This window comes from Trichomycterus rosablanca, chromosome 12 (assembly GCF_030014385.1).
Source record: "Trichomycterus rosablanca isolate fTriRos1 chromosome 12, fTriRos1.hap1, whole genome shotgun sequence".
Classification (NCBI taxonomy): domain Eukaryota; kingdom Metazoa; phylum Chordata; class Actinopteri; order Siluriformes; family Trichomycteridae; genus Trichomycterus; species Trichomycterus rosablanca.
Genome location: NC_085999.1, coordinates 16,974,891 through 16,990,238, shown reverse-complemented (window position 1 = coordinate 16,990,238; position 15,348 = coordinate 16,974,891). Strand labels below are relative to the sequence as shown.

General features: G+C 40.7%; 1 protein-coding gene across 1 annotated transcript in view; it reads right to left on the bottom strand.

The window, feature by feature from the left end:
• Positions 1-13,105, bottom strand: part of ralba (v-ral simian leukemia viral oncogene homolog Ba (ras related)) — a 45,619-nt gene extending 32,514 nt beyond the window's left edge. The window contains exon 1 of the mRNA XM_063005611.1: positions 12,966-13,105. The gene's annotated coding sequence lies outside the window, so the exon portion shown is untranslated. The remainder of the gene's footprint in view (positions 1-12,965) is intronic.
• Between the last annotated feature and the right edge of the window lie 2,243 nt (positions 13,106-15,348).

Here is a 15,348-nt window from a genome sequence, read left to right as displayed (position 1 = left end):
AATAGGTAAAGCTTATAATAAATAATGCATGTTTTATAGATTTTGTTAAATTATTGAATTAATAATCTTCTCACCTATATGGGTGTATATAAAATGTAGCTATTTACATATATACTTGCTGGGATTTTTTCAGTTCCCCTGATTGTAATTCTTTTGCCTTATAACCTAGGAGAGGTACAGATTATCAAGCACCTCCTCCAAAATGCACACAGTTGCCTGCCGCTTCTTTTTCCTTGGCAGTGGCGAAGTTTTACAGTCATATCGTTATGGCCCTACCTAATTCAGGGCCCTGAAAATCACAACACTGACCCTTACAGGCTGTCACACAGTCTTTTCACATCTAATAGACAATTTGCTTTGTAATTCAAATGAGGCCTGGAGGTTTGTGCTGAGTGATTAGGCATTTTCCATTCGCATAGCATTTAGGTGCCTTATGTTCACTGGTTAACTGGCACAAAGGCAGCCCAAGCAATCCTAAGGCAAGTTAGTTAGAAATCGGTTAGTCAAAATGTCCAAGGTCTCCAAAGTTTAAAATTAAAAGCAGCAAAAAAAACACTACTCAAGAGGACAAGGTCATCAAGTTTACCCACTGACTGTGGAAAATGTTTGTATTTTGTTTTTATTTTGAAGGGAGCACTACTTTCAATTTACGTAAATTTCAATTTACGTGTGTGCGAGTGTATCCAGCTTCACCGTAATGTGTTAGCAAACAGAACTGACATTAACAAGACATCAAGACATTAACAAGGTGTCTGCTTACATCACCCATAATGTAACCTACATGATGAAGTCCTACAAATCTGAACTGCAAGGTCTCATGCCAAATTCAGTCCATATCATGTGCAATGAACACATTATTTAGCACTGTCGCTGGATGTTCTAGGCTTGCATTCAACCATACAGGTAGGCTATGCTATGTAATGTAGCTACGATTATTTGTGATTTATGAGTGTTATTTGATGACTGCCATGTAATGTGGCATTTTTTTACAAAAAAAATCTGCTGGCGCTTCAAACAGCTAATAGAGGTGACATTTACATCAGCAATTAAAAACCTGTTTGACCCTCCCTGGGCCGTGTTACTGCATTGCACCCAGTGATCCTGGCAAGTTGATGACAAAGATTTTTAATAAAAGTGCATGCTGGACAATCTGCCGATCTTTCAAACTTTCAGACAGAAAACTATAAAAAAGATAAAAGATAGAAATTACATTACCCATCTAAACTATATTACCATAAGTATTTACTCACCCATCCAAATCATTGAATTCAGGTGTTCCAATCATTTCCATGGCCACAGGTGTATAAAACCAAGCACCTAGGCATGCAGACTGCTTCTACAAACATTTGTGAAAGAATGGGTCGCTCTCAGGAGCTCAGTGAATTCCAGCGTTATACAGTGATAGGATGCCACCTGAGCAACAAGTCCAGTCGTGAAATTTCCTCACTACTAAATATTCCACAGTCACCTGTCAGTGGTATTATAACAAAGTGGAAGTGATTGGGTATAAGAGCAACTCAGCCACGAAGTGTTAGGCCACGTAAAATGACAGAGCGGTGTCAGCAGATACTGAGGCGCATAGTGCGCAGAGGTCGCCTGCAGAGTCAATCGCTACAGACCTCCAAACTTCATGTGGTCTTCAGATTAGCTTAAGAACAAGCTTCATGGAACGGGTTTCCTGCAGCCAAGCCTTACATCACCAAGCACAATGCAAAGCGTCGGATGCAGTGATGTAAAGCACGCCGCCACTGGACTCTAGAGCAGAGGAGACGTGTTCTCTGGAGTGATGAATCACGTTTCTCCATCTGGCAATCCGATGAACGAGTCTGGGTTTGGCGGTTGCCAGGAGAACGGTACTTGTCTGACTGCATTGTGACAAGTGTAAAGTTTGGTGGAGTGGGGATTATGGTGTGGGGTTGTTTTTTGGGCTCGGCCCCTTAGTTCCAGTGAAAGGAACTCTTAATGCTTCAGCATACCAAGAGATTTTGGATAATTTCATGCTCCCAACTTTGTGGGAACAGTTTGGGGATGGCCCCTTCCTGTTCCAACATGACTGCGCACCAGTGCACAAAGCAAGGTCCATAAAGACATGGATGAGGAGTTTGGTGTGGAAGAACTTGACTGGCCTGCACAGAGTCCTGACCTCACCCCGATAGAACACCTTTGGGATGAATTAGAGCAGAGACTGTGAGCCGGGCCTTCTCGTCCAACATCAGTGTCTGACCTCACAAATGCGCTTCTGGAAGAATGGTCAAAAATTCCCATAAACACACTCCTAAACCTTGTGGAAAACCTTCCCAGAAGAGTTGAAGCTGTTATTGCTGCAAAGGGTGGGCCGACATCATATTAAACTTTATGGATTAAGAATGGGATGTCACTCAAGTTCATATGCGTGTGAAGGCAGACGAGTGAATACTTTTGGCAATATACTGTAATATATGTTTTTTACTATTTGAGAATGCCCTACCACATAAATTATGATTTCTATATGATTTGTATTGAGGAAGGTTTTCTAAATAGTAAAAATGAGCAAAAATGCAAACATTTACATTTACAGCAATCAGCAGAGGCTTTTAACCAAAGCGACTTTCAACTGTCAGCAAACACATTCCAAGCAAATGAAGTGGTAACTTGGTCGTGGTGGGGCTTTAACCAGTGACCTTCCGATTGCTATTTCAGTGGCTTATCTGCTGAGCATGTCCTATATTTGTCCTATATACTGTATTAACAGCCCCTGCCTCAATCTCACCTTTAAAATAACGTCGCTATCATCTTTAAAATCTCTAATTATTATGTCAGGCACATCATGGCTATATAATACACTATATGATTACAGCTCTAGGTTTCTTGGGACCTGCACTAAATGAAAACATGCCAGTAGGTAAAGTACCCACTATTAATTGCCCATGGGTGTGAGTGAATAAATTGTTGGCTGAGTGTGTCATGCACTCCAAGACATCCTGCCCAGGTTGTGTTAATGCCTTAGACCTTGTGTTTGTAGGATGCTGTAGGGTCAGTGATAGCTCAGTGGTGAAGGTATTGGACTAGTAATCAGATGGTTGCCGGTTCAAGCCCCACCACGACCAAGTTACCACTGTTGGGCCCCTGAGCAAGGCCCTTAACGCTCAATTGCTCAGATGCATCTGCTAAATGCTGCAAATGTATGTAAATGTAAAATGTTTTGTGGAAGCACTTCTGTAAGTCGCTCTGGATAAGAGCGTCTGCTAAATGCCAAAAATTTAAATGTAGGATAAGCTCCGGGCCCACAGCTACAGTAAATGCGTTTACACCTCTACATTTACACAAGTTACTCAGTGATCTTATTTTTCAATGTTAAGATCTGTAGTGAATAGGGATGTAACAATACCCACGATGCGATACGATTCACGATACGATTTTTTCACGATTTCTTTAAACAAAATTAAATTGAAGACAAATTATGACAACGTTTCCTTTTATTATTTCTCTTAATAAAATAAAATACTGTATTTGTGCTTATCTTTTATTCATCTAAATAATGAATGTCCTTTTATTTCTGAGGTAGGTACAAACTATGCCAAATAATGCTTACATTTTGAAACAAATCCAACATTAAATAGATAAATGAATAATACAAATAAAGAAAGTATCCTCACAAATTAATTTGGCTGGAAAATCCCCCTACCTGGCAACTTTGTGAAGTGTCGTCAACCAGGTGAGGTTAATAGCGCCAGTGCCCTCTTCTGTTTAAAGTGAATATCGATTCATCTTAAATGAATAACCGATTCGAATCGTGGCACATGTGCACCGATTTTTAACTGTCTTGTGGTGCATCGTTACATCCCTAGTAGTGAAGTTTTTTTAATTAATTAAATGTTAATTAACATTAACATAATTAACAGTTAAATGTTTTAACTTGGCAGTGGTGAGGCTTGAACTGGCAACCTTCTGATTACTAGTCCTGTACCTTAACCATTTGACTGACCAAGATGTGCTGAAATGAAAATTCCATATGTAGCTAATACATTTATCTGATTTCATTCATGTAAAATAAACTATGTGTAACACTAGCTTACTTTTTGGCAAAAACCTGTACAGTGGTACCTTAAAACTCAACGTCAGTTGGTTCTGGGACTGGCATGGAGTTTAAAAGGCATTGAGTTTCAAGGTATTTTTCCCATAAGGATGTTTGGGAAACCTGTTAATGTGTTCCATTGTCCCGTGGAACTGCATATATTTTAGGCTTATGTAAAATAATGGGGTTGTTTTTGACACTTATACACTGAAAATAACACAAATATAATATAAAAACACTGAAATAAAAAGCTGATTCGTACAATTTCTCAAAACCCCAAGCTGTAACACAAGTTTAAAAGTGAAACAGGAGGAAAATCCAGCTAAACACTGATACATGTGGAGCTTTCAGAGTCTGATGGTTATTTAACACAAATGCAGATTCGTCTCATATGCACACTTTGATGACGTATTACCGCACCGGTCAAGCCGAGCACTGAACACAGTGACTGTTTACTTCAATGAATCCTAATCTGATTCAGGTATCTGATGATGATACCTAGATTTCTGCCTAGTAACTGGTTTATTCAGCTCATGAATACGGGTAAAGCTATTATGTGTGAGAAAACACGTCTGCCTTTTACCAGGCTGCATTCTTATAAAGTTCCATGAAGTTCTTAGTAGGGCACTAAAATAGTATAAATATAAAAGGTAAATGGTTTTGTTACTATGCTAAGATACATTATACGCATTGTGCACAATTGTGATTGAGGATGCTGTATCAGTCAATTAGCTTACAGCATAAAGATTTAACAATAAACATGTAGCGGTGGACTTGTTAGAAACTAATGACATCAAGATAATTGAGTTTTTAACCAGACAGCAAAAAATAAACATGATGAATTAGAGATATTTATCAGTGCAATTTCCCTATTGTCGTTAAAACATCTGAATTAATTATAACTTGTTAATTACACCACCAGGCTATTAACAAGTGTAATTAATTACCAGTTTCAACACATATAGATCACTACAACAGGATGACTGCAAGAGTCATGCAAAGTGGGTTTCCCAATATTAAACCATGTATAAAACAACAGTCATGAATATACACCAATTAGGCATAACATTATGACCACTGACAGGTGAAGTGAATAACACTGATTATCTCTTCATCACGGCACCTGTTAGTGGGTGGGATATCTTACGCAGCAAGTGAACATTTCACAAGTCGATATGTTGTATTAGAAGCAGGAAAAATGGGTGAGCGTAAGGATTTGAGCGAGTTTGACAAGTGCCAAATTGTGATGGCTAGACGACTGGGTCAGAGCATCTCCAAAACTGCAGCTCTTGTGGGGTGTTCCCGGTTTGCAGTGGTCAGTATCTATCAAAAGTGGTCCAAGGAAGGAACAGTGGTAAACTGGCGACAGGGTCATGGGCGGCCAAGACTCATTGATGTAGGTGAGGAGTGAAGGCTGGCACCAGTGGTCCGATCCAACAGACGAATACACAGTGCATCGCAGTTGCAGGGTGGGGGGACCAACACAATATTAGGAAGGTGGTCATAATGTTATGCCTGATCATTGTATCAATAACTGAGAAGTTGATGACAAAAAAAATGACATATAACAATATTTTGACAAATATTATGATCTTAATTTTCAGCTGTATGTCTTTGGCTCAAAAATCACTAGTTACTTGTATCAAATCCTGTTGAATATGCAAATAAATTGAAGGATTTTGAATCAAAGCCACATGTGGGGTTAAGTCCACAGTCTGGGTACCCTGATATGCATGTTGTTAAGGGATGTCCCAATCACGTTTTTTTGTTCCCGATCCCAATCATTAATTTTTATCCCAATCCAATATCGAGTCTTAAACCGATACTTGTATTTTCTAGATATTGTCTAGATAAGAACTGGATAATATTGTTCACACAGTGCACACTTCAAGTACATTACAGTTATTCAAATTAATCCAGTGTATATGTTTAACAACTGAATAGCTCTGCAGTGCTGTAGGAAAAAAAATTGCCTGCATCCAAACTATTGCTTAATGCTCTTTTATTTTTACAAAATAAAAGTAAACAAACTTAGTGCAGCATTGTAGTAGTAAAACTAGAACACTCAAAATGAAGTGAAGGTTCTTTTTGAAGAAAAAAATCAGCATCTCTGCCGTGTTAGCGGACAGCCGGTTCCTCTTCTCATCATATAATAATAAACTCGCTGTATTCGACTGAGTGTTTAATTTTTAGGTCAAATTGGTAGATCGTTTGGTTAAATTATATCTGGTTTGTTTATGAGCCACCGTACTTGAATGCGTGTTGTAACTAAGCCAATCAGAGTGCTTGATACTGAGATGTCGTTCAGTCTTGTAACTCATGCTGTATGTTATGCTCCTTTCATACTCGGATTAAAAGTTATTGTTTTGTAAACCGGTGTGATCCTTGAATTTTATATAAATAGTAAAATTCTACAGTAATGAATGCAGCTCTGCTACTACCACCTCGTGAAACACTCACATTGCAGACATTACACTTCGCTGTTGGACTCTCCGTTTACGACACCTGCTTGACCGCTGGCGTAAAACGAAAAATCGGGCTTGGGATCGGGCTTAGTAAAGCCGATACCGATCAGTTAAAAAATGCCTTGATCGGGCCCGATTCCGATCTTTGAGATCGGATCGGGACATCCCTAACGTTGTTAGAATAAAGCGCTGTTTTGTGAACACCTTTAACCTTACTAGAAAGTAATGCGCTTCACTAGAGGCCATCACACTGGGAAATTAGATTACTGACTGAACCCATCATGTGTGGTGTACACTGTCCAAGCCTCTGGAGGAAGTGCTGTAATTTCGGGTTGCAAACTAAATTTGTCATTGCAACACATAGCAGTCTTTTGTGAATTAGTTTTAAAATAGATAGGTAAGGTCAAAGTATTTCATACAGCACCCTTGTGCCATGTAATTATCGTTCACACCTGATTTTTATGTCTATTGTACATGGCAATATATCTAACACATTTGTAAACTTTGATCCTGTTTGTTCTCCATGACACAAACTGAGAATTTACACTCATTTATTTGGGCGATGTTAATCAGTACATACGATGCATTAAAGGAACGTTAAAAAGAGCAGCATAAAAAGATCTAAAATGTTCATAAATGGAAAAAGGAAGTGATGCTGTATAAATTCTTGTTAATAAGTGCAGTGTTTCGGGCATTGTGACAGCCACATGATATCAATCTGACTACATTTATTCTGTCAACCTAGGAATTGAAATGCAAGTAATGCCTAAAGTTTACACTACATGACTTTCCAAGTCGTCAGGTCGCTGTACAGTTTACACTACACAACTGGATCTATTGTAATCGGGAGTCTTTCAAGTCAGTGTGGCTTTCACACTACACGACTGATCGGCGATAGGGGGTTTCACACTACACCATCTATCACCAACTGGAATCGCAGACGAGCTTCTCTGGTCTCGCAAACTACGTTCTGTCACGAAAAAAAACGCAAGAAGTGACGAGGGGTTTAATGATACCACGTCCGAAAATGCACGTCAACAAGTAGCGAGCGATCAAATTTGTGCGCTGATGTGCAGCGTAAAATCAAGGAGAAAAATTTATGAATCTGAGTGGATTGGGCAACACGAACAGCATGGATTGTTCTATAGTGAGTTGGAGGTTAATAAATATTTTTTACAATGCAGTGTTGGTGTTTTGTAGAGAACGATAAGGTCAGAAATACTGTAAAGCTTGTGTGTTTATCGATGTATTCTGATATAAACTATATTATGCCCATTTCCCACCTTTTTACTTTTTAACTCCTCCCCTGTGTTTCCCCTCACCCTGTATCTTGCGTTCTCATTGGCTGTTCGACATAGCACTCATTGCCAGTTGTGTGACTCAGATCCAGATATTTGACAAGCTAGAAATCTGTCTGCAGATGGAGTTGTTGAGTAGTTCACACATAGCGATAGAAAGCAGAGTTTTGATAGCCGAGCGAACGCCGAGTTGCTCCTGAGCCGGCAAATCTAGCGCACACCAGTCAGCGAGCGAAAATCAGGGTAAAAATCATGTAGTGTGAACTAGGCATAAGAGATTACCCTGCTGGCCACACAGTGGGTGTCAGGCAGAAACATGGGAATAGAATGAATAGAATAGAATGCCTTTATTTGTCATATATATATATATATATATATATATATATATATATATATATATATATATATATATATATATATATATATATATATATACAGTGTATCACAAAAGTGAGTACACCCCTCACATTTCTGCAGATATTTAAGTATATCTTTTCATGGGACAACACTGACAAAATGACACTTTGACACAATGAAAAGTAGTCTGTGTGCAGCTTATATAACAGTGTAAATTTATTCTTCCCTCAAAATAACTCAATATACAGCCATTAATGTCTAAACCACCGGCAACAAAAGTGAGTACACCCCTAAGAGACTACACCCCTAAATGTCCAAATTGAGCACTGCTTGTCATTTTCCCTCCAAAATGTCATGTGATTTGTTAGTGTTACTAGGTCTCAGGTGTGCATAGGGAGCAGGTGTGTTCAATTTAGTAGTACAGCTCTCACACTCTCTCATACTGGTCACTGAAAGTTCCAACATGGCACCTCATGGCAAAGAACTCTCTGAGGATCTTAAAAGACGAATTGTTGCGCTACATGAAGATGGCCAAGGCTACAAGAAGATTGCCAACACCCTGAAACTGAGCTGCAGCACAGTGGCCAAGATCATCCAGCGTTTTAAAAGAGCAGGGTCCACTCAGAACAGACCTCGCGTTGGTCGTCCAAAGAAGCTGAGTGCATGTGCTCAGCGTCACATCCAACTGCTGTCTTTGAAAGATAGGCGCAGGAGTGCTGTCAGCATTGCTGCAGAGATTGAAAAGGTGGGGGGTCAGCCTGTCAGTGCTCAGACCATACGCCGCACACTACATCAAATTGGTCTGCATGGCTGTCACCCCAGAAGGAAGTCTCTTCTGAAGTCTCTACACAAGAAAGCCCGCAAACAGTTTGCTGAAGACATGTCAACAAAGGACATGGATTACTGGAACCATGTCCTATGGTCTGATGAGACCAAGATTAATTTGTTTGGTTCAGATGGTCTCAAGCATGTGTGGTGGCAATCAGGTGAGGAGTACAAAGATAAGTGTGTCATGCCTACAGTCAAGCATGGTGGTGGGAATGCCATGGTCTGGGGCTGCATGAGTGCAGCAGGTGTTGGGGAGTTACATTTCATTGAGGGACACATGAACTCCAATATGTACTGTGAAATACTGAAGCAGAGCATGATCCCCTCCCTCCGCAAACTGGGTCACAGGGCAGTGTTCCAGCATGATAATGACCCCAAACACACCTCTAAGACGACCACTGCTTTATTGAAGAGGCTGAGGGTAAAGGTGATGGACTGGCCAAGCATGTCTCCAGACCTAAACCCAATAGAACATCTTTGGGGCATCCTCAAGCGGAAGGTGGAGGAGTGCAAAGTCTCGAATATCCGCCAGCTCCGTGATGTCGTCATGGAGGAGTGGAAAAGCATTCCAGTGGCAACCTGTGAAGCTCTGGTAAACTCCATACCCAGGAGAGTTAAGGCAGTTCTGGGAAATAATGGTGGCCACACAAAATATTGACACTTCAGGAACTTTCACTAAGGGGTGTACTCACTTTTGTTGCAGGTGGTTTAGACATTAATGGCTGTATATTGAGTTATTTTGAGGGAAGAATAAATTTACACTGTTATATAAGCTGCACACAGACTACTTTTCATTGTGTCAGTGTCATTTTGTCAGTGTTGTCCCATGAAAAGATATACTTAAATATCTGCAGAAATGTGAGGGGTGTACTCACTTTTGTGATACACTGTATATATATACAGTGTATCACAAAAGTGAGTACACCCCTCACATTTCTGCAAATATTTCATTATAGCTTTTCATGGGACAACACTATAGACATGAAACTTGGATATAACTTAGAGTAGTCAGTGTACAACTTGTATAGCAGTGTAGATTTACTGTCTTCTGAAAATAACTCAACACACAGCCATTAATGTCTAAATGGCTGGCAACATAAGTGAGTACACCCCACAGTGAACATGTCCAAATTGTGCCCAAATGTGTCGTTGTCCCTCCCTGGTGTCATGTGTCAAGGTCCCAGGTGTAAATGGGGAGCAGGGCTGTTAAATTTGGTGTTTTGGGTACAATTCTCTCATACTGGCCACTGGATATTCAACATGGCACCTCATGGCAAAGAACTCTCTGAGGATGTGAGAAATAGAATTGTTGCTCTCCACAAAGATGGCCTGGGCTATAAGAAGATTGCTAACACCCTGAAACTGAGCTACAGCATGGTGGCCAAGGTCATACAGCGGTTTTCCAGGACAGGTTCCACTCGGAACAGGCTTCGCCAGGGTCGACCAAAGAAGTTGAGTCCACGTGTTCGGCGTCATATCCAGAGGTTGGCTTTAAAAAATAGACACATGAGTGCTGCCAGCATTGCTGCAGAGGTTGAAGATGTGGGAGGTCAGCCTGTCAGTGCTCAGACCATACGCCGCACACTGCATCAACTCGGTCTGCATGGTCGTCATCCCAGAAGGAAGCTGACGCACAAGAAAGCCCGCAAACAGTTTGCTGAAGACAAGCAGTCCAAGAACATGGATTACTGGAATGCCCTGTGGTCTGACGAGACCAAGATAAACTTGTTTGGCTCAGATGGTGTCCAGCATGTGTGGCGGCGCCCTGGTGAGAAGTACCAAGACAACTGTATCTTGCCTACAGTCAAGCATGGTGGTGGTAGCATCATGGTCTTGGGCTGCATGAGTGTTGCTGGCACTGGGGAGCTGCAGTTCATTGAGGGAAACATGAATTTTAACATGTACTGTGACATTCTGAAACAGAGCATGATCCCCTCCCTTCGAAAACTGGGCCTCATGGCAGTTTTCCAACAGGATAACGACCCCAAACACAACCTCCAAGATGACAACTGCCTTGCTGAGGAAGCTGAAGGTAAAGGTGATGGACTAAACCCAATTGAGCACCTGTGGCGCATCCTCAAGTGGAAGGTGGAGGAGTTCAAGGTGTCTAACATCCACCAGCTCCGTGATGTCATCATGGAGGAGTGGAAGAGGATTCTAGTAGCAACCTGTGCAGCTCTGGTGAATTCCATGCCCAGGAGGGTTAAGGCAGTGCTGGATAATAATGGTGGTCACACAAAATATTGACACTTTGGGCACAATTTGGACATGTTCACTGTGGGGTGTACTCACTTATGTTGCCAGCTATTTAGACATTAATGGCTGTGTGTTGAGTTATTTTCAGAAGACAGTAAATCTACACTGCTATACAAGTTGTACACTGACTACTCTAAGTTATATCCAAGTTTTAGTTCTATAGTGTTGTCCCATGAAAAGATATAATAAAATATTTGCAGAAATGTGAGGGGTGTACTCACTTTTGTGATACACTGTATATATATATATGCATGCATACAGGTGTACAGTGCAACGGAATTCTTTTTAACATATCTCAGCTTGTTTGGACACTGGGGTCTGAGTGCGGGATGTACAGCGTCCCTGAATTCGAGAGGGTTTTATTTTTATTTATTATTTATTAGGATTTTAAAGTCATCTTTTACACACTTTGGTTACATTCATGACAGAACAGGTATTTACTCATTACACAAGATTCATCAGTTCACAAGTTTAATATCAAACACGGTCATGGACAATTTTGTATCTCCAATTCACCTCACTTGCATGTCTTTGGACTGTGAGAGGAAACCGGAGTTCCCGCAGAAAACCCATGCAGACACGGGGAGAACATGCAAACTCCACACAGAAAGGACCCGAACCGCCCCAACTTGGGATCGAACCAAGGACCTTCTTGCTGTGAGGTGACAGTGCCACCCAGGTCATGAGTGTTAAGGGCCTTGCTCAAGTGCCCAACAGTGGCTGCATGAATATTGATAGCCCAAAGCTCTACCGACTAGGTTAGAGCCTGTGCCTGTGATTTGCAGGTTCTCCCTATGTTCTAACAGGTTACTTTTGGGTGCTTGAGCTTGCCGTCTACCTGCAAAAGATGGACTTGTATGCTAAGCTGCCCCGGGTGTAAGTGAATGCATGTGTGTTGTGCGACAGATTGGAGAGAACATGCAAACTCCACACAGAAAGGACATGGACCGCCCCACCTGGGGATCGAACCCAGGACCTTCTTGCTGTGAGGCGACAGTGCCACCCAGGTCATGAGTGTTAAGGGCCTTATCCAAGGGCCCAACAGTGGCTAAATAGGAGAGCTGAGATTCAAACTCTGTCCTTCAATTGATAGCCCAAATCTCTACCCACTAGGCTAGGACCTGTGCCTCCAGTCACTGTCAGTGAGAGATTTGCAGGTTCTCCATATGTTCTAACAGGTGACCTCTGGGTACTTGAGCTTTCCTTCTACCTCCCATGTATGTGCAAAAGATGGACTTGCTATGCTAAGCTGTCCCTTGGTGTATGGATGGATTGGAGCCCTGTTCAGGGTGTATTACTGCCCCTCTGATGTTGTTTCTGGGTGGTACCGGATCCACTACAAGCCTGACCAGAATAAAGCGAATTGTAAAAGGTGTTATAGGTTAGTCCATCAGCTGTGCATTTGCTCTGGCATTTGCGTGTAGCTGTAATGAATACCGCGACCCTTCTGTGCAGGACTGTATCACATGTAATACACTAGTAATTAACTACCATTAAACTGTCCAAGCGTTAATCAGTACAAATATCAAACGTGTTTCTTTATTCCTGATCTGGCAACCCGATCTCCCGAACGCCTTATTTAAAGTTGATGCATGGTCAGTAAAGTCTACATCTATACAGCACATATAATAACGGTTTATTCTAACTGTCACTTCAAACATGCACCCAACAGCAATTAAGACTCGTTATTTTAAACTGAATGCTTACCTTACTCTGACTTTACCCGCTCCACTGTCGGTGTGTTATCTGTTTAACAGCATGAACTGTGTGTTTAAATGCATAAAGCTTCAATTCTCTATCAATACAAACAGAAGCTTTTCCGATCGACCCCACCCTCCAGCTTAGAGCGAGAGAGAGAGGAACAACTCTACCGGATATGGCGTCACCAACAGAAACGGGCGTTTCAACGCGGCTGTATCCAAAATCGGTCATTTTAGGCTGCCTTTATTTTAGTGTTCATTTCGCATTGCATACAGCCCCAGACTTTATTACTCCCCTTTTCTTTTCAAGTTGCAAAAACTCATTTCAGGGAGGTACCCCCGGACCTCGACCCCGACCCCCCAAGCCCCAAAAAAAAAAAAAAGCTAAAAGAAAACCTCTCGCACACACCAAAGGATATGGGTGATAACAGAACTTTTAGGAGCTGCTAACTGAGCTACTAAGCTAACTGTTCGCGTCACAAACACATTAATGTGTACTACATAGTGCACTAGATAGTGTGAAAGATAATAGATTTATGTTCCCTACATAGTGCACTAGATTGTATATTAGAAAGGATTTATGTTCCTTACTTAGTGCACTAGATAGTGTACTAGATAATAGACTTAAGTAGCGTATTAGTTAACGGATTTAGGTTCCCTACATAGTGCACTAAATTGTATATCAGATAACGGATTTATGTTCCCTACTTAGTACACTAGATAGTATTTAGGATATGAATTAATGTTCCCTACGTAGTGCACTAGATAGTGAATTAGACAACTGGTTTATGTTCCCTACACACTGCACTAAATTGTATATCAGATCACGGATTTATGTTCCCTACATAGTGCACTAGATAGTGTATTAGATAACGCATTCATGTTCACTACATATAGCACTAGAAAGTATAACTAGATGATGATTTGTGTTCATTACATAGTGCACTAGATATAGTGTATTACATAATTAATTATGTTCCCTACATAGTGCACTAAATCGTAAATCAGATAGCGGATTTATGTTCCTGCAATGAATTACATTTACATTTTTTACTTTTAGCAGACGCTTTTATCCAAAGCGACTTACAGTACTGCGACAGTATATTGTCTAAGCAACTGAGGGTTAAGGGCCTTTCTCAAGGGCCCGACAGTGGCAACCTGGCAGTGGTGGGGCTTGAACCAGCGACCTTTTAATTACTAGTCCAGTACCTTAAACACTAGGCTACAACTGCCCTACATAAATGCTTTTATTACAACTCGAATAATCAGTAAAACAATTTCAGTAAACAGTTAAATCCTTGATTTTGTAAATGTACATGAATTATAGACCTTGTTTTTGGTATGGCCATATTTGTAAACATATTTACGTAAAATGGCTGTAAATGTACTGACAAATGCTTGCTTTTCAGCAATTAAAATATTAAGCAATTCTGAGCAATTCCGTAACATTAAAACCACCTCCTTGTTTCTACACTCACTGTCCATTTTATCAGCTCCACTTACCATATAGAAGCACTTTGTAGTTAATCAGTTTCTCTGCATGCGTTGTTAGCCCCCTTTCATGCTATTCTTCAATGGTCAGGACTCTCCCAGGACCACTACAGAGCAGGTATTATTTGGGTGGTAGTTTAAACTCAGCACTGCAGTGACAATGACATGGTGGTGGTGTGTTAGTGTGTGTTGTGCTGGTATGGGTGGATAAGACACAGCAATGCTGATGGAGTTTTTAAACACCTCACTGTCACTGATGGATTGAGAATAGTCCACCAACCTGTGACAACTGATAAAGATCTAAAAAATGACCAACTCAAAAAGCAGCAATAGATGAGTGATCGAATCTGACTTTACATCTACAAGGTGGACCAACTAGGTAGGAGTGCCTAATAGAGTGGACAGTGAGTGGATACGGTATTTAAAAACTCCAGCAGTAATGATATGTCTGATCCACTCATACCAGCACAACACACACTAACACACCACCACCATGTCATTGTCACTGCAGTGCTGAGAATGATCCACCACCTAAATAATACCTGCTCTGTAGTGGTCCTGTGAGAGTCCTGACCATTAAAGAACAGTATGAAAGGGGGCTAACAAAGCATGCAGAGAAACAGATGGACTACAGTCAGTGATTGTAGAACTACAAAGTGCTTCTATATGGTAAGTGGAGCTGATAAAATGGACAGTGATTATTAATTATTATATTATTATAATAATTATTATATTATTATATTATATAATTATTAAAAAGTGGGGGAAAATAGATAAAAAATAAATTTAAAAAAAAGCATCAATGACTTATCCAGGAGGTCACAAAGAACTGCACGATTCTACAATAAACAAGGCATCCATGGGAGAGCAAGGCGCAAACCACTACTGAACAAAAGAAC